At 36.1% G+C, this 12349-nt stretch overlaps 1 protein-coding gene and 1 long non-coding RNA gene across 2 annotated transcripts in view; one reads left to right on the top strand and one right to left on the bottom strand.

Annotated features, from left to right (window-relative positions):
• ANO3 (anoctamin 3) overlaps positions 1-12349 on the top strand; it is a 471431-nt gene that overhangs the window by 130848 nt on the left and 328234 nt on the right. The window lies entirely within an intron of this gene.
• LOC134737003 (uncharacterized) overlaps positions 10366-12349 on the bottom strand; it is a 102601-nt gene continuing 100617 nt past the window's right edge. Inside the window, exon 3 of the long non-coding RNA XR_010121517.1 lies at positions 10366-10421. This is a non-coding gene — a long non-coding RNA (uncharacterized lncRNA). The remainder of the gene's footprint in view (positions 10422-12349) is intronic.

Here is a 12349-nt window from a genome sequence, read left to right as displayed (position 1 = left end):
AGATTTACCTGAAGCTCAGAATATCTAATGCATTCAGGGTCTAGGCAGAACATGTGGGTGAATTAGGCAGGCAGTCCATGCTATCTCTTGGGGAAGAATAAATATAATTAACCCTCAACTTTAGGAGAAGTATAATGAACTAGAGATAAAATTAGAAAGAATTGACTGTTCAGTTCCACTTGATCATTGACAAGTGGGAATAAAGTTTCACTTTTAAGAGATATTCTCTTTTATTTTCCAAGAGAAATTGCAAATCTGGACCTATCTGTCTGTCTGTCTGTCTGTCTGTCTGTCTATCTATCTATCTATCTATCTATCTATCTATCTATCTATCTATCTATCTATCTAACTATCTACCTACCTACCTACCTACCTAGCTAGCTAGCTAGCTAGCTATCTCACTTTAGAATATTGGAGATGCTTTTGAATCCTTTAAAGAAATATTCTGTAGACCAAATAAGACAACCCAAAAGCCAGATATGTCTCATGTTCATCAACTTAAAACCACTGCCTTATAACCTTAAAATGTTTGATAGAGGGAAAGATAAATAAAACATAGCCCTATTAATATTGACTCTACCTCATAGAGTAATTAATTAATTATGCCAATTATGTCTCCACTCTTTTACCAAAGACCTTTCCTCTCCACTGGGGTTGAGGGTGAGAACAGAAGGGGTAAATAGGAAATAGAATTATCTCCTGCTACATACAAATGAGGTATGAGTGTGTGGCTGCATATTTACCCTAGATGTGGTCTGCATAGTTCCTAGTTATTGCAGGATCTGGCCAGCAGCCCTCAATGCAACGGGGCTCTTTCTTTGTTCCCAGGCAGATCTGCAGGTCGAGAAATAAAAGACACACACAAGATAGTGAAAGCTGGGTCCAGGGGGGTCACCGCCTTCTGGTCCTGCGATGCCACCAATGCACTAGATATACCAGCATTTATTATTAAGTTTAGTGAGGACAGGGGTAGGTTAGTGAGGGATTTAGGGTCATTTGATTATGAGGTGAGATGGTCACATGGGATGAAGTAATTCTTTAACATATCATCGGTATGCAGAAATACAGTATACAGAGATAAGAATTTACAATATAGTGTGTGCGTCAGCAATTTCTAACAGAGCCTTAAAACAGAAACACAGTCTATCCATAAGCTATTTTTAGTAAGACACTAATCAGTAGCAATAATTGCAGCAAAAGCTGGTTGCAAACAATCAATAGAAGCAGGACGTGAAACTAGACAACTGGTTAGACCACAAATTCTCAGAAGGGGGTATGTCTTAACCCTAAAGAGACTTACAAGAGCCGTGGCAAGATAAGGGAATTTATAGCCCTATCTTATCCATATGAACAGGCACCCCCTCATGTGTCCGTTTATAGGCTTTCCACAAGGGTCGCATTCCATTCCCAGAGCTATGAACATCTGCTTTTCTGGGATAGGAATCTTGGTGATGTGAAACCTCCCTGTCTGCATGTCCATTCATAGGCTCTCTGCAGGGGGAAGCACATCACGCACTGTTGGCTCATTCTGGCAGCCCAACCTTGCATTGTCTTTACACAATCCTGCATGCAACTTTGTATTTACAATAATCAGGAGCATTTCATCTTTTATTCCACAGCAATAGTTTCAGGGGGTCTCCCTACACCTAGTTGGCCAGAGACAATCCTTATTTATGCCTGTGGTCCCATTCAGTGTAATAACTAATAGCAATCCCTTTCATGTTCAAAGGTATGCCTGTTAGGAAAATAAATTGTAAGGTAACACTAGTTCTGGGTAGCACAAGTGTCTTAGCTAGTCTCAGTGTGAAATAATATGGATGCAGAGGGACAGGTAAAAAATTGCTAGGTGCTATACGAGATAAATTGTTACAGAGTTCAGACTCAAGGTCAGGTTCACCTACTCAGAACGCTTTCTACAATTCAGGCTGTTTTAAAATGTATATTAAGAGCTGGCAGAAACTCTCATCAGAGTGAACAGGCAACCTACAGAATGGGAGAAAATGTTGGCAATCTATCCATCTGACAAAGGGCTAATATCCAGAATCTCCAAGGAACTTAAATAAATTTACAAGAAAAAAAAAACAACCCCATCAAAAAGTCGGCAAAGGATATGAACAGACACTTCTCAAAAGAAGACATTTATGCAGCCAACAAACATGAAAAAAGCTCATCATCACTGGTCATTACGGAAACGCAAATCAAAACCACAATGAGGTACCATCTCATGCCAGTCAGAGTGGCGATCATTAAACAGTCAGGAAACAACAGATGCTGGAGAATATGTGGAGAAATATGAACGCTTTTACACTGTTGGTAGGGGTGTAAATTAGTTCAACCATTGTGGAAGACAGTGTGGAAATTCCTCAAGGATCTAGAACCAGAAATACCATTTGACCCAGCAATCCCATTACTGGGTATGTACCCAAAGGATTGTAAATCATGTGACTATAAAGACACATGCACAAGTATGTTTATCGCAGCACTGTTCACAATAGCAAAGACTTGGAACCAACCTAAATGCCCATCAGTGATAGACTGGATAAAGAAAATGTGTCACATACACACCATTGAATACTATGCATCCATAAAAAAGGATGAGTTCATGTCCTTTGCAGGCACATGGATGAAGCTGGAAACCATCATTCTCAGCAAACTAACACAAGAACAGAAAACCAAACATCACACGTTCTCACTCATAAGTGGGAGTTGAACAATGAGAATACATGGACACACGGAGGGGAACATTGCACACCAGGGCCTGTCAGGGAGTTGGGGGCTAGGGGAGGGATAGCATTAGGAGAAATTCCTAATGTAGATGACAGGTTGATGGGTGCCGCATCAACGTGTATAACTACGTAACAAACCTGCACGTGCTGCACATGTACCCCAGAACTTAAAGTATAATTAAAAATGTATATTAAGCCTCAGAGTCCTATTTTACAGATATTAGAACAAAGTCTGAGAGAAATACAATGTACTCAGGCACATTCCATAGCAATTAACAGAATGCAATTTTAGCTAAGGTCTTCTGAGGTCATGGCTGCATACTTTCTCAGCTGCATCCATGTTTGGAAACCAAAGACTAAGCATTATGCTGTACAGAACAATCACCACCCGAAAGGTACAATTTGGTGATGCATCTGTTAAAAGAAATAGAAACTTAGAATAGGACTAATCGGTAGGGAGACACGACTGACAGCATAAAAGAATCAGAGAAAAATTTGTGGTTCTATATAATTAAGTGCTAAATTATTTAGTAAGGATAAAGAAGTTTGGAAGAGACTTTGTGTGGGCTGGTGTATTCAGAGGAGAGATGACACATCAACTGGTCTTTGGAGAACTTGTATGATGTGCATCAGGTGGAGAACGTTCCAAAAAGAGGAAACAAAAGGAGGTATTTTGGATTATTTTTATGAGGCACATCTAGGAGTATATTTTGACCCAAGTTGAGGGTTCCTACTGAGGAATGTGGATAAATCTTGTGGATAAATTATGTTGGGCTAAATAGATAAGAATTTGTTTTAATGTTTAGTTTTGTTTTACCCATACATATACATAATTTTACAAAAGTGTGTATATGTGGCAATACATCTTCTTTTGAATATATAGTTGTTTTCTTCCCCTAGCCCTTTGTATTTTTTTCTGAGACAGGGTCTCACTCTGTTGCCCAGGCTGGAGTGGAATGGCAGGGCCACGGCTCACTGTAGCCTCAACCTCCCAGGCTCACACGACCCTCCCACCTCGGCCTCCAACGTAGCTGGAACTACAGGTGTGTGCCACTACTTCCAGATAACATTATTATTATTATTATCATTATTATTGTTTTGTAGAGACAGGGTCTTTCTATGATGCCAGGGATAGTCTGGAACTTCTGGACTCAAGTGATCCTCCCACCTCGGCCTCCCAAAGTGCTAGGATTACAGGCATGAGCCACTGCGCCTGGCTTTTCCCCTTTTTTGACTCCCCTTTTTCTCTCTCTTCTTCCATCCTCCCATCTTAACCTGCCCACCCAAGTTAATAACCTAGTATGTAACTTTCTATGCTTTCTACCTCCTCAAATAATTGGATAGACTTCATGGTAGGATAAACCATCATTAACTATATTGTTGGGTATTAATTTTGTCTCCATTGCTTTGCTGCCAAGAGAAATGACTCAATAAACACCTTGACATATGGGTCATTACTTACGGCTGCTTTGTTTGTATGGCATAGACATCCAGGAGATGGATTATTGGTTAACATTGTCTCTAACACTTTATAGCATGAAATCAATGTATGATAAAATGCCTTTGTTAACATATCCTATAAAAATAGGTATCATGGCTCCTTTTCATTTTTGCTAATGAGAAAAGCTTTTAAAGATACCTTGTTATTTTAACTTATATTTCTATGACTTCCAGAGAAAAAAATTTTACCACCTTAAATTATTTTATTTATTAGAATTTGACAATGTTTTTAAAACACTTTATTTTTAAAAAATATTTTTCTATTTTATTTTTATCAATCAATGTATAATCAAGGCAGCAGAATGAGAACTATTTTAAGTACTGTAGAAGGGCTTTATTTTAGGACTAAGAACTTACCCAGTTATAAGATTCTTGAGACAATGAGAATCCAAAAGAGAAAGCAGGAGGATCAGAGAAATGTCACGAACCAGCCCTTCTTAAACACTGGTGTGGCAGACAAATCAGAGCTTCCAGGGAATCCGGAGTGAGATTATGATGCAGTGCTGATGGGGCAGCCTATGGACAAGCTATTGACTCTCTACCTCCTGCTGGGCTGGAGTTTCTGTAGAGAAGAAGAGCTGGACACAGTGTTGGGAAGAACAAGTTCTAGCTAGAATCTGTCTTCCTCTCATGTTATTAGTGTTATTCTCTAATCACTCCTAAACGAAATGACCTTCAGAGGTCTGCTGCATCCCTTCAGCTTCCCAAGTCTTGCGCAAATTATCTTTTGATCAGCTTTAACCTGAAACCACAAAAGGAAGGAGATTCTGGAGAACATAGAGTTTAGCAAAGTTGACACAGAACAGATATGACAAAACACACAACCAATTTTCATAAATGTCCACAAACTACGAAGATGTTGTACGCTCCTAAAAACTTCTGTTAAATGAAGTTAACAGAATGTAGAAAGTAATCTAGATCTTTGTTTACTTTTCACTCTTTAAAAAATTTTTGATGTATATATTGTTTCCCATTGTATTTGCAATTTATTAATTTCTTGACTGTCTGTTTAGTTTTATATTAAATGCTGTATGGTTTGGTGCATAAAATATATGATGTTATATCTTAGTTATAAATTACACTCCTACCTTTACATAATGTTTCTGTTTAACATTTTAGTTCTTCTAAAGTGAAATTTTACCTTGATTGATATTAACATTACCAGTCCTGATTACTGTTTTGTTTGCATTTACCTGGAATCACTTTGCCCACTGCTTTATTACCTTGCCTCAAATATTTTTATTTATACCAATGTACATATCTTTATTTAATCTAATTTAATCTCTGGATTTTAGTAGAAAACAATGCACCTGTTTATATTTTGAGTAGTGGCTGATATGCTTGATTGGATTTATTCCATCTTGCTTTGCACTTTTTACTTCTTTCCCATTGAGAACCACATGTTTTCCCTTTCCTTATTGTTCCTGGTTTGATCAAGATGCAATATATTTCATTTGTTTTCTCCTTGGGCAATGTACTGTTTTCTCATTTATTACAGATTACTTTTATTTTCTTTGTTCTCATAATCAAAGGATTTAAATAAAACTATTTTTTAATCAAGATGCATGCTTCTATTTCCCTCCTACTTGATCCCTCCTCAATAAAAGGAAATCTTAAGAGCATTTTAACTTTTTACTTTTTCTTTCTTATCCCTCATCCCCTTGATAGACTTCTGTAACATTTTTACATCCCCTACTCCCAACCACCTGGATTTGCTGAGAGAATTGACAACAAACTGGAATTTATTTAACAGTGTTCCTTTTCTTTTCAGTATCTTTTTTGGCTCTTATATTAAGTTCCCCTGGAAAGTGTATTATTATTCCCTTGCACTTAGATAAATAAATAGATACAATTTTGATATTAGTATATTTTACTCATAAATCTTGGAGTCTGTCTTCTGATTTGTTTTTTGACTAGACTTTTTTCTCATCTATTTTAATAAAACAAGTTCTATAAGCTATATATTCCTCAAATTATTACAAATTCTCAAATGTCTTCCTACTTTGAAGAATAAATTATGTCTCGTCTAGCCATGTGATTCTGGGATGTAGTCATCTTTTATCAGCAATCTAAAGAAGCTATTCTAGCTTCCAGCATGGCAAATAAGAAGTCTGATGTCAATCTCCTTCCTGTTTCCCTTCATCAATATTTTATTAGTTTCACTTGCAGTCCTATAAAATTCCTTAGTGGTCAGGAATTTTACAAGATATGTCAGGATAAGTGTCTTTTCTTAACCTTCTAGTCTATGTTCAAGGAAGCTTTATTTCTGAGAAATTTTCTTCTGTCATTGTTTAATTATTGCTATACTTGCAGTGTTTATTCTTCTTGCTTTTCATAGCATTTTCATTACTCCAACAACAGTGTTCATGGTTCCATTCCTCAAGCTTTTTTATATTTCATCCTATCATTTCTTCTTATAATGTTATTTGTCTGTGTGATGATTCTTACTTTTGATCCTCTAGATCACTCATTTGGTTCTAACTATGAATCTTTCCTTCAGTTTATGTACCGCATTTTTTTAGCTGCAAAACCATGGTATTTAGCTCCAGAAAATCTTATTACTTGCACTCGAATATAATTGAAGACCTGATTTTTTACTGATATAGTTATTTTTAAGAACAGTTTTAAATTTATAAAAACATTGAATGAACAATACAGAGAATTTCCTTTATTATTAACATCTTAATATTTGTATGTTTGTTACAGCTGATGAACCAGTATTCATACGTCGTTATCAACTAAAGCCTATAGTTGATTCATATTTTCTTCATTATCACCTCATCTCTTTTCTGTACCGGGATCTCATCTTGGTTAGTCCATTACATGCAGTTGTCATGTCTCTTTAGGCTCCTCTTGACTTGACAGTTTCTCAGACTTTCCTGGTTTTTGATGACGTTGACAGTTTTAAGGATTATTGGCCAGGTATATTACAGCATACTCCTCTAATAGTATTTCTTATGGTTAGAAAGGAATTATTGGTTTTGGAGAGGTACACAGAAAGAATGTGCCATTTTCGCCACATCATATGAAAGGTACATATTATCAATTAGATTTATGGCTGTTGATGTTGACCTTAGTCACCTGGCTGAAGTAATGTTTATTAGATTTCTCTACTGTAAAGGTAGTGTTCTTCCCCTTTTCCATACTGTACTCATAATAGGGAAGTCACCGTACTCAGCTCACACTAAGGAATAGGGAGTTATGCTTCTTCTCTTTTAGGGTAGAGCAGTTACATCATTTATTTGGAATTGTTCTGCATGGGACATTTGTCTTTTCTTCCCCATTTATTTAGTCAATTACTTATGTCATTATGGACTCATGGATATGTATTTTATACTTTAGGTCATAATACAATATTACTTCATTTATTTTGGTGCCAAAATTTTCTCATCTGTGACCAGTGAGACCTCTTTCCATTGGTTTCTGTGACCCCTTTGACTGCCTTCATCAATATGTGTGTGTGTGTTTTTTTAACCACTTTCTTACTTTCTGGGACTTCAAGATGCTCAAGGCTCAACTGGTATATCCCCTGCCCTATACCTGAAATCATCTATTTATCCAAAGAACCCTGGGTCCTTTTACTGGAGAAAGGTATCAGAAACTAAAATATAGGGTGCTAGGTGCTATTAGGGTCTTGTTTATTTTAGGTTCTCTTGAGTACATTTTTAAAAACTATTTAAGGCTGAATATCTGCTTTGGCAGTTTGGTTTTACTGTGATGCATTTTGATCTGTCTGATTTCCCTGTTTCTGAACACTGGAATCCTTTGGATGGATCTTCCCCCAGACTTACTGGGATTGTGGGCTTACCGTGGTTGAATATTAAATGGCTGGATAAACTGCTTGGGGTGGGTGAATGTAAAGGAGCATCTTTTCTTATGGGTCTGTGATTCAAGAGACATTGGTCCTTGTTTAAGAATCTGTATTAGCCATTTCAAAACAGTGGGCTTCCTGTGCTCTCCTAGCCTCAGAGGAAGTACAGACTCAACGTGCCTGCAGAACCAACACTTGAACACAAGAGAATCAAGAATAGAAGAAAATAACTTCCAGAATTACGGAGTAAGGACCTAAAACAATTTCTCTTCCATTAAAGCAAAGAAAATATTGGCAAAAATTGACAAATTAATTCTTAGAATTCTGGAAATCAATCCAAAGCTTTCAACAATTCAAAGTGTTTATTTAGAAAAAAAAGCTGAATTGTGGTAATAATACCCTTTGTGGCATTTTAATTTCCCATATTCCCACCTCCATCTTACCAGCTCTGTGATACTCTTGAAAACCAGTAGACTTACAAACACAGTAGCTGTGAAAACCAGCTGCCTAGCAGCACGTGCTCCATCTCCAGAGAAATGTCATTATTTGACCTATCTGTTAAAGCCACATTCACAAGGTTTATGTTTATCTGATCTGATGCAGAGCTTGGTAGATAAGAAAAGCCCTACCTTAAGAGTATTTTTCAAAAACAATCAGAGGCAATATTTAACGTCACAGCTGACTGAGGTGGCAATCAGTTGAGGTAAATAAGAGGCTGACTGAAAATGGTAAAAGAAAAATCTGGCAATGAGCTGTTCATAGGTAACTTTGAAAAGTTTTGACATATTTTTGGATATCTAAATAACCACATACGTTTGTGGAGCTGGGCATATGCCCAGAAAAGACCCTATCTCTCACTTCAGCTGACCTTGAGACTGTGCAAGCTGGAAGTGAAGGTGTAGGCAAAGTTGTACATTGCCTGCCAGATGTATCCCAAAATACACACTGAGACCCTCAGCAAGAAGTGGAAGATTTAATTGTATCACAACATTTAAGGAAATGTCTATCAAATCAGCTGACTACTAAGAAATTGAAAGACACGCCAATGACTGGACAACACAAAGAATATACACTTTTCAAAATGAGCCCAAGTCAAAATTAGTTATTAAATAAACACTCATCAACAAAGGCAAAAACCAAAATCTGTATTAGCCAATGTTTTATAGAGAAACTGAACCAATTAGATGTATGTATAGAGAACGCTTTAAGGGATTGGCTCACATGGGGGCTAGTAAGCCAAAATTTTGCAGTGCCAGCCAGTAGGCTGGGAACCCAAGGAAGAGCTGATGTTTCAATCTTGAGTCCAAAGGCAGTCTGGAAACATGTAACAACAAAAATACACAAAATACTAATACTACCTTTAGGTACTCCTAATCAAATATTTATATGAGGCAAGTTTCTGGGTGATAATGTATTAAATATCTTAAGAAAATATTTTAGTGAAATGAATAGGTATAATTAAATTGATTGGTTGCTCCTGATTGCAGTGAACCCGTGGGAAAGGAAAAGGATGAGCTCGAGGATTCAATTTCCTGGTAACAAAATCTGATTTGGGAACTGGAAAATGTAGTCACTAGAGTTAACATGCAAACTTCCCTGAAAGGGACCATATGCAAACCCTTGTTTTTATTGTGCAAAATGTAATGCTATAAAATTTTTTCCAAATGTTCCACCATTGTTTTACAATAAAACACCACGAATATGGAAGACTTGACGCTTCAAACACTTAGGGCTTATGTCACCATTTGCTATCTATTCCTAACGTAATTACAAAGATGTGCAGGGTATTTTTTGGCATAAAGCTTGCAATAACTAAAAATATATATCATGGCTGAATTTTGCACATAGATTCCAGTGTATATTTGTTAACTATACTGAAAAGAAAATACACAGCTTTCTCCTGTTACTTAGAGGAATTATAGTAAGGAAGAACAATTTTATTTGATGTAAAATATGTTTTACTGAATATTTTCCAAGGCAACATTATATGATTGACTATTCAGTGATATTAAATATGGATTATTTAGATGTACTTTAATGAATCTAAAGACTATAGTTGGAAGATTAATTATTGATACATAAATGGTTTCAAGTCATCAATATTTATTTTCATAAGTAAATTAAATACTTCAAAAATCTTTTCATCTTAAGACTTGTTTTGTCAAACTATTTGTCCCTTCATTATATCACAATGTTTGATTTCAAACCCGATTCAAGTTCAGATTGCTACAAAGCTTCTATCTGTATATTTGGATCAGTGAGGATTTCCTTTACTATTTTCACTATTTTCCTTTAGAGGGGAAAAAGGAATAACCCCTGATCAAACCAGCCATAAAGATTATATTTCTGAAGCCACAGTGCGTGAAATTCTCTTCCAGCAAAGCCTAGAATATAAGGAGATGGAATGACCGTTAGAGAACATCTAAGTCATCAGTCTTATTACAGATTAGAGACCTAGATCCAAGGAGGCAAACTTATTTTCCCTCAGTTAGACAGCATGCTAGGACACAGAGTCTATGATCTAGAATCCCAAAGCAATGCACTCTTTCCACATATGTCTGCTAAGCCAAGAAGAGGCCCTCCATGACCAAGTGCTGATTTTTTTCAATTTCAAATCTGTGTTATTATTGGATTAAAATGGCATAGAAAACCATTTCCTATCAAGTAATTTAAACACAGTTATCATTTTTCCCTTTTTACATTTATTTTTATAACATAAATAATGCATATTTGATGGTTAGAATGCCCACCTAACTTACTGTCCAAACCAGCACACTTTTTAAAAGTTTGAGGCTATCAATAAAAGGCAACCCAGAACATAAAGCCACTCTATGAATGAATAGACAATAAAATTAAGATATCAGTAAGCAAAATGAAAAAATAAACCTTTTCACCCCATCTCCTCCATCTAGACTTAGCTATATTTTGCATTTTATTATTATGGATGTATCTATGCACATACTTTTTTGCCAAAAGGATCAATATTCTTTTGCAGTCTGCTTTTATCAATGAATAATGTATTAGAATCATTTTTCTCAGTAAATAAATATTCATGCACACTTAATGTTTGAATGATTGCTTAGCATTGTGTTGTTACTCTTATAACCGGCCTGGTCTTGTTCAAATAAAGACCACACTGTTTACTCAATTAGTCACCCTAGCTTCTGGGGGTCAAGCATATATTGTCTCTGGAAAGTAAATATATAACTACAAAGGTTGCTTCCATTTCCATCTCTCTACAAACACCTAAACAACCAAAAAGACACAGGCCTAGACCAGTCAGGCAGACGCCAAGCTATCAGAAGAGACATTAGCAACAAGTAACTAGTACAATCACACCCAGGATACTTGCTGAGTATCAGCTTTGATCAAAAGCATGGCAACTCACCAAAATAAGGTAAAGTTGTTGATATTACCAGAGTATCAGTTTAAGAGCTTATAAAGTTGGGCAGAGCCTGGCAAATAAATCAACGATTATTACATTCTTATGTTTTCAAACCAGTAGAGCAAGATGAGTCTTTATGAAATTAGCTGCCTAGAAGAAATAAAGTCATGAAGCTATGCAAATCTACAGACTTGTATGTAAATTTCAAAGGGCAATTAGCACACTGAAATTTGTTTGAATGTCTTATTACTAGATTACTTTCACAAATAATAAAGAATAGTTGAGGATTATGGAAAGCCATTCATTCAGCAAATATTTATTTACTCAGCTTTTATGTGTCAATCATCTTTTCGGCACCATGACAAATAGAAAAGTGAGTCAACCTGAAGTCTATTTTAAAGGATTTCTTCTTGACTGGTAGAAAAGTATGTGCCTACTTTCAAAAGCATACATGTATAATGCAGTATGAAAATGCCGTTAAGTGATGTTATTCATGCTCGATGGAAATCGGAGAAGGCTAAATCTACATCTAACTGGCTTTGTACTCAGTAGATGTAGATGTGGATAAAATATATCTCCATACAAGAAATGTCATTCTTCCCTGAAAGAGTTTTAGGACAATCATTACCGGTGGAGAAAACAGCAGCAGCAGCGGCAAAAGCCGACCAATAAGGAAGAAAGCAATATAGGATTAAAAGAGTTTGTAAAGGAGTCTTTGAAACAGCATTGGAAAGTGCTGCAAGAAAATATGGAGCTCCTTGAATGGTAAAGCAGTGAACATGGACTTGATGATTTTTGTTTAAATAAATTAAATTATGTTTATTTTTAATAACATTATTGAAGTATAATTGATATACAAAGAACTGCACATATTTAATGTACGATGAGTTTGAACATATGCAAACACCTGTCATGCAATCACTACAA

The sequence above is a fragment of the Symphalangus syndactylus genome, chromosome 6, assembly GCF_028878055.3.
Source record: "Symphalangus syndactylus isolate Jambi chromosome 6, NHGRI_mSymSyn1-v2.1_pri, whole genome shotgun sequence".
In the NCBI taxonomy this organism is placed as follows: Eukaryota; Metazoa; Chordata; class Mammalia; order Primates; family Hylobatidae; genus Symphalangus; species Symphalangus syndactylus.
Note: the sequence above shows the minus strand (reverse complement) of the source record. Positions and strands in the feature narration are given on the sequence as shown.